General features: G+C 41.5%; 1 long non-coding RNA gene across 2 annotated transcripts; it reads right to left on the minus strand.

The window, feature by feature from the left end:
- Window positions 1-1,965: 1,965 nt before the first annotated feature.
- Window positions 1,966-9,172, minus strand: LOC121669990. Of its 2 annotated transcripts, none has more exons than XR_006017980.1 (3): window positions 9,093-9,172; window positions 8,685-8,778; window positions 1,966-7,222 (listed from the first exon to the last, which is right to left on the minus strand). It is a non-coding gene; the product is annotated as an uncharacterized LOC121669990 (long non-coding RNA). The 2 variants fall into 2 exon arrangements; XR_006017981.1 differs by lacking the exon at window positions 9,093-9,172 and adding an exon at window positions 8,897-9,052.
- Between the last annotated feature and the right edge of the window lie 232 nt (window positions 9,173-9,404).

Genomic DNA, 9,404 nt, shown 5'->3' on the forward strand with positions numbered 1-9,404 from the left:
TTTAAATTTTTATTTAAAGAATTTCATCATGAGTTACACTATAGAACTTTTCCTCAGGATATATTTTACATAACTGTCTATGCTGCTTGTGACTAAATCCTTAGATGCATAGAAATGGACGCACATTCAGCCTTCCACCATCGTTCTCCAAGACAGTGCAGATCTCACACACAGATAACAGCATACCAAGAGCTGAAAGGTTAAAAAATGTTCAAAATAGACAGCAATATTACCTCAACATTTTCTTTTTTAAGCAGCTTTCACACAGAATGTTTAAAGGAGAAGTTTCACATTTAAAACATCCTCCTACAGGGGGAAGCTGCAATATTTCTGACAGACATTTTAATTTTTGTTAGGCGTTTCACTTACTCAGTATTCTGTCAGTTTAGGAACTAGGAATCAGGGCTTTCAAAAATCAGCTAATGACACGAGTTTCAGTCACTGGCCCTCCAAAGGTGGCTTACCAAGCATTATTTCTTTTAAGGCAAGGGGAGAGGAAGAGTGGGGTTTATGATGATTTTTTTTTTTTTTTAAATCAATCCTTCAAATCACAACTGTTAACCAAGTCAAAAGCTGAATACTCAGGTAACAAAGGTTTCCACCTCACTCACTGTTGCTGAATGTCCTGGAGTGTACCAGTAGCAAAAACTGCATCCCCAGAGGGTAACACAAAATCTGTTCTCTAAGACATTTTGACATCAGCTTCCAGAAGATGCAGTGTAACACAGGGTCCTGCAAATTTAGGTGCAATTCAAAGCAGTAAGCTATAAAAGACTCCCTAAAACTTTCAGATGGGTATACAAACAGTTGAAAATAATCACCTACACTGATACTTAATTTCTGTTGTCATTTAGAGATAAGTATGACAGATTTGGAAACAGAACTCTTCTTAGATTAAAGGCCATAAATAGAGCAGAGAAGCAGAAGCATCTTCTGTTTCTCTGCTATTTCTTTCAACTCTGGGTCTGCCTGCCCCAACCTCATCCTCAAACTTGAACTCCAGCCTCTTCCTTTCCCTGATGGCATATCTCACCTTCCCCAATCGGGACCTCAACACCATATCCCTTTTCCTCCAGTTCTAATTCTCCCAGCCCACCACAGTCTTTCACTTCCTGCCCATACATGCCCATCCTTACCCTCTTCCCTGACTGGGCAGATAGCAGCAGTGCCTGAGGTGATGCAGAGCAAACAGCAGCAGTGTCTTCAGCAGCAGCATGTCAGAAGTATCCTGCAACAGTCGAGCCACCAAAGCTGCAGCAAGATGCTTTCACATTTACTGAGCTATGGGATCTGCAGTTCCCATGAACCTGCATGGAAGGCATGTGAAACGTGCTGGAACTCTCCCCCTTAAAGCTGACCAAAATAAACACTAGTCAGACTCCTGTTACTGATGGCACTTCATTTTAGAATCGGCACAAATTGTCTAAATACATTTAATGAAGGTTGAGTGTAGATTTTCTCCTGAAATCAGCACTGCTGAAATGAAGCTGATGCAGATCTCAGTTTCTCTTCCTGGACCTGTGATACACTACCACCATAACAGATTTGTCCTGTTTCTAATACTTGTCTCCCTCCCCCATCCTAGACAGAAGTGCTGAAACAATTTACACATGGGCATTACCAACCTCACTGTCCTTGTATAAGATCTCTTCCCTTTTGATCTCTTTATTAAAAATTAAGAAAGAGAGGAAGAGTGGGAAAAGAGGAGGAAATGAGGGAGTGTTGGTTGTATAGTTTGAACACTTAGAACTGCTGCAAGGTAGAGAACACATTAAAACTAGTAGAAATATTTGTAAAGAAAAGTTTAAAGGCCTAACACATAGTACTCTGAGTTACAGTGCTTTGTGCTTAACAGAGTCAGCATGAGAGCCCTGAGGCTACAGTAAAGTTAACAAGCATGAACAACAGAATTGCCAGCACCAGGACACAGTTTATATGTACCCTGTGCACATGCTTTTTCAAATGTAACTAATTTTTACCAAGATAAATAGGAATACTAATGAATATCTTAGCCTGTGGCACTGGGTTGGCTAGGTACCACGCACAATGAGGAAGCACAACAAAATTAAGAACTTCTAAAAATATATTAGCAGTAATAGCAATTTTTAGCTTCTTGCTATTTTGTCTTATATTTTCAGTGAGACCTAATGAGGTCATTAGACTTACACAATGATTTAAGTTTTCTTCACTTGTGTAGAACAAGTCAGGCTTTTCTAAGAGGGTCAGTGCCAAGACCCTTGCATTTGGTCCATCTTCTTTCCAAGCTCTTCTTTCCATGATCACTTGCCCTCCCCTAACCCCTATATCGCACTAGGGTGGAACATTACCCTAAACTACTACATCCTCAGACCTGCTCTGGGCTTAGGAATTAAATCTATCATTTTTCACCAATACAGTCACACCTAGAAGCCCCAAGAAGTGAAGAGCTAACACTGTTTAATCTAGTCTGCCCCCCACTCCTTCTTGACAACTCCTTTAATAACCCAAAGGTGTGAAGAGATGAAAGCAATACAGCAAAAGCCAACAACTCAAATACTAAATAACTCTATTCCCTGACTTGTGACTTCTAAGTTTACTTGGCCGGTCCTCAAAGGGTCTTGCTGAGACCAGGAGGCCTTATCTGATGGAATTCAACATCAGTGACTTCAAAGTCATGCTCTGCAGGCATGATGGGGAAATCAATCCAACTGTGATACACAGTTATTAGATCAGCTATTGCCACTCAGAAAAGAAACCTGTGAACCCACCCGTGGAAGTGTCAGCTCACTGTTCATCAACAAAGGAAAAAATGAGTCAGAGGAACAGTCCTCCAAGGAGCAGAGAGTGAAATCTGACACACCTTGGTGTGTGTGCCACTACAAACTTGCATGGTGGCATCCAAGTTTTGTATCACTTTTTCAAACTGTATTCAGCTTTGCTTCTAATCCCAAAAAACCACTGGAGACAAGAAAATTCTAGAAGAAAAAGGCAATTATAGATAGAAAATATCATCAACACTGAAAGAGGCTAGAACTATGATACTCTTTCAGACTGGGGAGAAAAGGTGATTTAGATAGGAATAAAGTATCACAACACAGTTTTGGAGTTTAAAACACGTCTCAGTGCTAGAACACTTCTTCAAAGGACAACAATTTAGATCCAGACTGCTATGGGCCAACCCCTCAGAGTCCCCAGCCAAAAGGTCATTTGAAGTGGCACATAGCAGCAGAGAAGAGACTTGTACAGTATTTTCACCACCTCAGCCAGAGGACAGGACCAACCCAAGGCTGATTCAGTGTTCCTACCAGATGGTGTGTGCCAAGAGGCTCCCACAGAGTACTGGCTAGAAGCTAAAGCTGCCCCCAAGATAACCTGCAATCCGAAATCGGAGGCTGTGCAAAGATGCCACCTGCTCCCCCTTGCAGGGTAAGCAAGCCTCTGGATGGGAGCCAGTCCCAGGGGCATCGAACTCTGCTGCTTGTTCACACCTACATCCATAAGGGATTGAATGTGTTTTTTCCTAGTGCAGAATTTTTATTCCAGAAAACATAGGGCTGTTGGGTATTTTCTCACTCCCCCTTCTGTGGATGCCATGTAGCCTGAAGAGACTAAAAATCCATGCCTTCTTAAAAAACTCTTTTTTAATGAATTTAACTCCTTCCACTGCCTTAGGCAGCAGATTCAAACCAAGATGAACATGTGTTTTCATACTTTGAAGCAAGTCTCATCAAGACCAGGCTTACAAATATAGTCCAGAAGTAACACAATCAATATTTCCCTATAGTATAGCCTAACCCATTGTAGAAGGCTTTTCCTATAAGTTGACTCAAAGAGCCTCCTCATTCTTTGAAATGTAAAACCAAGAATTTCTGCCAGAAACTGTTCAACATTTTTCACCAAACAGGAAACTTGGCCTCCTGAAGCCACAAGATCCTGATACAAGCAGCTGTGCTCTCCTCTGCACAGCTCTGGTACAACACCAAACCCCCCATTTGACTCCAGCACTTTTCTGTGTGACTGTCTTTGGGCACGGTGAACAGAGCCTTTCTTTGTATCACAAAATTATAGACAGACACCGAAGCCTGTGCCCACTGGTGTAAGAGCAGTGACCACTACAGAAGCACACACCCCACCAGAACCAAACTGATGCTGAACTGAACACTCTGCTCTGCTATAAAGAAAGAGCAGAGTGTGTGAGCACGGCAATTGTTATCTGAGATCTGGTTCATGGGAGAATCAGATCTAAGACTCAGAATATTGTAGCATACCAGTCTGAAGATACCTTAGCAATTTGAAAAAATACTCTCTTCTGAATGTCTGGCATTCCTAATTATTGCTGTAGCAAATTTGTCTTGTCTTTTTTCATATTATTTTATTACTTTGATAAAGTGTATTCTTGTATTTGAAAATAATGATGTGTAGCTTTTTATTATTCACTTTTAAATGACATTTTTTGCAGATTTACCTGGTGATTAGTGCCAAGAAAAATAATTTTTCTCAGCTATTTTCCTACAGTTGAGTGGTATCTCTTCTCTCTGGGTACTTTATGAGCTCAGAAGATCTTTATTGCTGTCTCAGAAGGTCTGGAAGGCAAAGATTAAATTTCACTAAGGTCTAATCAGATTTTCATAAAGTTGAGCCAGAAAATGAGGTTGCTTCTGTCTCCATTTTTGACTGGTTTGCTCTTTATTCTTTTAAATTGCATCTCTGACTTCCCTGCTCTGGTGATCACGCACTGGAGTCACAGCATTGCCTCCTCAAGGGAGAGAGAAGCTGCAGAGAGGGCTGCTGAGGAGCTCAGTGCAATGGCAGATTTCCCCTGCTCTCCTGGAATTTTTGTGGCACCTTTCCACATCTCAGCTGGAAGAGCAGTGGATGTGAACTCTTGGCTGCTGTTGCTGAGTTTCTTGGTATAATTACGGTGATGCCCTGCAAGCATCTCTAAAGAAAACCGGTGTCACAGCAGAAAGGGGAAGTGAGCAGACCTGTGTAGGATCCTCACCCCAAGCACAGGCAGGTGCACTGCTGGGGAGTTTCTGGAGCCCTGCACCATGCCATGCAGCTTCTCTGGGCTCAGCACTTGCAGCAGCACGAGGTCTGTGCTCTGGGAGAGTTCAGAGGGTGAGTCCAAAGTGCGAGACTTCACAGCACCAGTCAGAACCTGCTGCTCTCCAGCTGGCACTTACCCGGCTGCGTAGGGAACTAATTTGTTGATTGCCCACTAGAAATGCTTTACATTTTTCAGTTTTCTTCAGTCTACTCTTTGGAACTGAGATAACAGATAAGAAGTGTGAGGTGCTGCTTTTCTGGTATCCATGGCACAACTCCTACCTCCTTCAACAGAGCGAACTAAGTTCTCTCTCTTCCCTGTCCTTCTTTTCCACTTGCTTTTCTTGGGTTTCTCTCCTGCTTTCTGCTGAAGGATTTCTCCAATGCAGGCAGAAAAGGGGTGGTCGTGTGTATTTTCTCAGGGTATTTATTAGGTGCAACAGTGATGAATGAAATGGTCATGGGAACCAAATATGTAATAAATAAATTCCATTACACTTTTGACCAGCTGTTTAGTTGCATGGGATTTTGGGTGGATGGATAACAGGGATATGCAACAGGAGCAGTGGGTGGAGGTGGGAGAAGAAACCAATATTTTTTTCAAGGGCTTTTCTTGCCCTGCTGATTTATGGAAAAGCAAATCAATAGAATAACATTGTCACTAAACCTGCAAGCATTGTTAAAGACAATCATATCTAACCATAAAGAGGAAGAATTTAAAGATATATCTTGTATGCTGAGGCCAAAAGTCCACCTGTATGCTACGTGCTAGTGCTCAGTACTTCATTATTTGGCCCCTTGATGCATGAGGGCCAAATTGTCTTTACAGATTGTACCCATTTAAGCTTGAGAACTATTAGTTTTTCTGGGATGAACCCTCATATCTGTGCACTCATGTGACAAGTGTGTCACCCAGCAGGCTGCTTGTGATAGCTGTCCTGTGCAGGAGAGCTGTGTGATGCCCCACAGCAGGCAGGCAGCACTGCAGGGGCACAGCTGCTGTGATGTGATATCCCATGAGCTCCTACCATCCCTGCTGCTCTCCGCTGAGTGCGTCCCTGCGAGCAGCTTGCATGGGGAACTGACCTGCATCTTCGTGTTTGTTTCCACCCTCATTCTTCAACCACTGTAGAATTAAAATGATGAACAAACCCAGCCTGGCAAACTTGGCAGATTCTCACTTTATTCATGAAGGCAGATCTAATGTTCCCTGACAAATTGTTCCAGAGAAACTGTCTTGTAAAATACAGGATCTGCCAGTTCCTTCATACCAAACCATATTTCTATTAGGACACAGTGTTAATGGTTCGTTGGAAAGTACAATGCTTGGTGCAGAGTGAATCTGAAATCATTTAGCATACTTGATTGTTAACTGAGATAACTATCCTGTGAGTGCATCGGCTGCCATCTGTCCATTTACTTGACAGCCTTGGAGGGGGGATAATCTCGAGAGCTGGCACCAGTCCAGTTTGCCGCAGGTCTGCTTTCTAGTGTTTTTGTAGCAGATGTTGTGCCACATGCCCAAAGCTGCTGCCTGTAAGCTGCTGTGTGCTCAAATTTTTAATTTTGGGGTGTGTCTGACTGTCTTTGACACAAGATTTGCATTTATCTTAGCAGCCCCTTATGGGGCTGCCTTTGTTATAAATGATAATCTGATGAAAGAACCAGGGCCAAAACCTTTAGGCCTCTGTCACAGGATTTCTGATGGCTTCAGTGGACACTGGATTGGACCCTGACTTGCTGGTTGCTAATGTATTTTCTATCCTTTTAATGATGTGCGTTTGGAATATGGCACTTATGAAACAGTATGGAACTAGGGAGCCCCCAAGTTTGCACTGTGCTTTAAGGAATTCAATAGTCCTTGCTTATCTAAGATGCTCCAAAGCTGTTTATATACATAGATCCTTGCCTGTTATGCAGAGGGAAACTAGAAATTACACCCAATTTTCCCTCCTCTGTTATCTTCCGCAGATAACATTATTCCACTGAAAGCCAGTTGATCCTAAATTAATGTAAATCAGCCAAGGTAAGGTGAAGCTCTAGGAAGTGCTGCGTTTTCCAATTGTGTGATTAAAATGCTTTGCTCCTCCTGTGCAGCTTGGTGGTTGTCAGCAGAGTGGCAGGAGGGAATTATCATCTTGCTGCAGCAACCCCTGCTGCTGCTGATAGGGAAGATTTCTTCTTCTCTCCTTCCCTGCTTTTCATTAAGAAAAAGCAAAAGGGGAAAAAAAGTCAATTAGGCAATGCAAGATGATGGATCTCTGTGCATTTGCTACATGTCATCTGTTTCAAGAGGTTTGCTATATGAAACTGATAACTGCTGGGTTGTCCACAGTGTCTGTCTTCCATCCTGGTCTATATTTCCACTTGATCACTTTGTTTCAGACAGCCTGGATGAGTTCTTGGAGGATGAAAAATGGTTTGACTGTGTCAGTTTAGCTCTACAGCAACTGCCCATAGATTTGCTTCTGACTGTGTGTGTAAATAAAATATAGTACAAGGGGTGACCCATTTTGTGTGTTAGGCATGGGAAACTTTCCAGTCTCAGTAATTAATTTACCACCTTTAAGAGGAAATCTTGTAGGTTGTTTTTTCAGCGTGTGGCTTAATTTGCCTTTGTACAGTGTCTGTGCTTCTTTGAGCTGACAATGTTTGGGTCAGAGTCTGCCTTTGAAAACGTTAAAGGTGTACAAAGTAAAAAAATGTGATTACAACACTCAATCTTCTTAATTAGTTTCTATTGTTCATTCTGTTAAATGCCATTTGCCTGTCAGGGAAATGCATCCCATGTGCAGGGAGCACTGCTGGAGTGCTGTGGAAGTGATAGGTTTTGAATATCTTGAGTTTTGGGAAAGGCCTTCATAATATCTCTAACTAGAACACTGACTAGGTAGTTAATCATAATCTAGGATCTCAGGCTGAGAAATGCTCCTGGTTCATGCTGTGTGTGCAGACATCTGTTACTCAGCAACAACTGTCACTCTCTTTCCAGATGAGTTATTAGCAAATGTTAAAAAGACAGGTATACGGTAAAAGTTTAATGCCTATGAAATGCCCTGTGAGGCTGCAAGTGCCTTAGCATATGGAATATAATTCTGAGTAATAAAGAAATGAGCATTCCAGGGTATTTATGATGATTGGAAAAAAAAAGAAAAATACTGCTGCCATGTAAAAATGAATCAAAGAATTCAATTTACTGTTCCAACAATGCATGCTTTACAAACATACATGCTATAGTTTATGGAGGCATTTAGCTGAACAAGGCAACAAATGTTTTCTGGGAAGCAATATGAGGCAATGTATTTGTCTACAGCTGAAAATGTGTAGTTGCTTTCCTAAGGATTGGGAGTAATCTTGCTAAAGCAGAACAAGAAACTTTTACAATATCAAGATGCCAGTAGAGAGTGGACAGAAAAACTTCATTTAAGTAAGGTGAAGATATGACATTTATTGATCTCATAAGATGAAATACTTCACTTTTCTGCAACTACCAGCATAAGAATAGAGTTAGAACAAGCTGTAGCTATCACAAGTATTTTATTTCCTACACAATGCATAGTTTAAGTTACATAAAAAGAAGTATCTGCAGTATTTCTTTAAAATATAAACATTAAATTCTATAGTATTTGCATCAGGACAGCTTCTCCTGCTCTTACCTGTTAAATCCAGAGACAGATGTTGGCAGTTCTGGTGCGCAAATGCTTGTGCCAGTGCTCCAGGATGCAGCACCTCTCTTTGTGCTGGGTGTGCCTTGGGATAGATAATGAATGAGACATGATTAATCACGGTACAAGTAGTTTGGAAGATGGGCAATAAAAACAAAGAACTTGAAAGTTTTTTTAAATAAAGCTCTATGTAGAAGCCTTACTTTATCTTCTATCCATCCTCCTCATCCTAAAGTCAGGCACTCTAACTCGTCTTTTCTCCATTGCTTAGCAACACTCATGGGTGAACTTACTTAAAGCAGAGCTTTGTTCCCAGATGTGATTTCAGTAATATTTGCAGGCTTAACAGTTTTGAGATGTGAAAATCAGCCCCCTTTCTCCCCACCACCATTAGCCTACCTCACTAAATAATTTTTCTTGTTCTCTCCTGCACCCCAGGCATGTTCAGTTTTTGTCTCTACTGTTTTGATCTAACCAAGAGAGTTGTGGAAAGAGGGGGGAGGTTCAAACAAAGCTCTAATTGTGGAGGATGCACATACAATGTGCACAGCAAAGCTGCGTGTTGGGAATAGAATTGGAGTGTAAATGCAGAATGGGTCAAGGAAAGAACTGTTATTTCTCTCAACTCAATTTGATTTTTTTTTGAAGTTGAGATTGAATAAATGGCATTTTTCATGCCAGCATTTATGTGCTGAATTGGTATGGCCAACT

Source organism: Corvus kubaryi, unplaced genomic scaffold (genome assembly GCF_017639235.1).
Source record: "Corvus kubaryi isolate FWS band 111438036 unplaced genomic scaffold, C.kubaryi_AGA036_p1.0 37394, whole genome shotgun sequence".
NCBI lineage: Eukaryota > Metazoa > Chordata > Aves > Passeriformes > Corvidae > Corvus > Corvus kubaryi.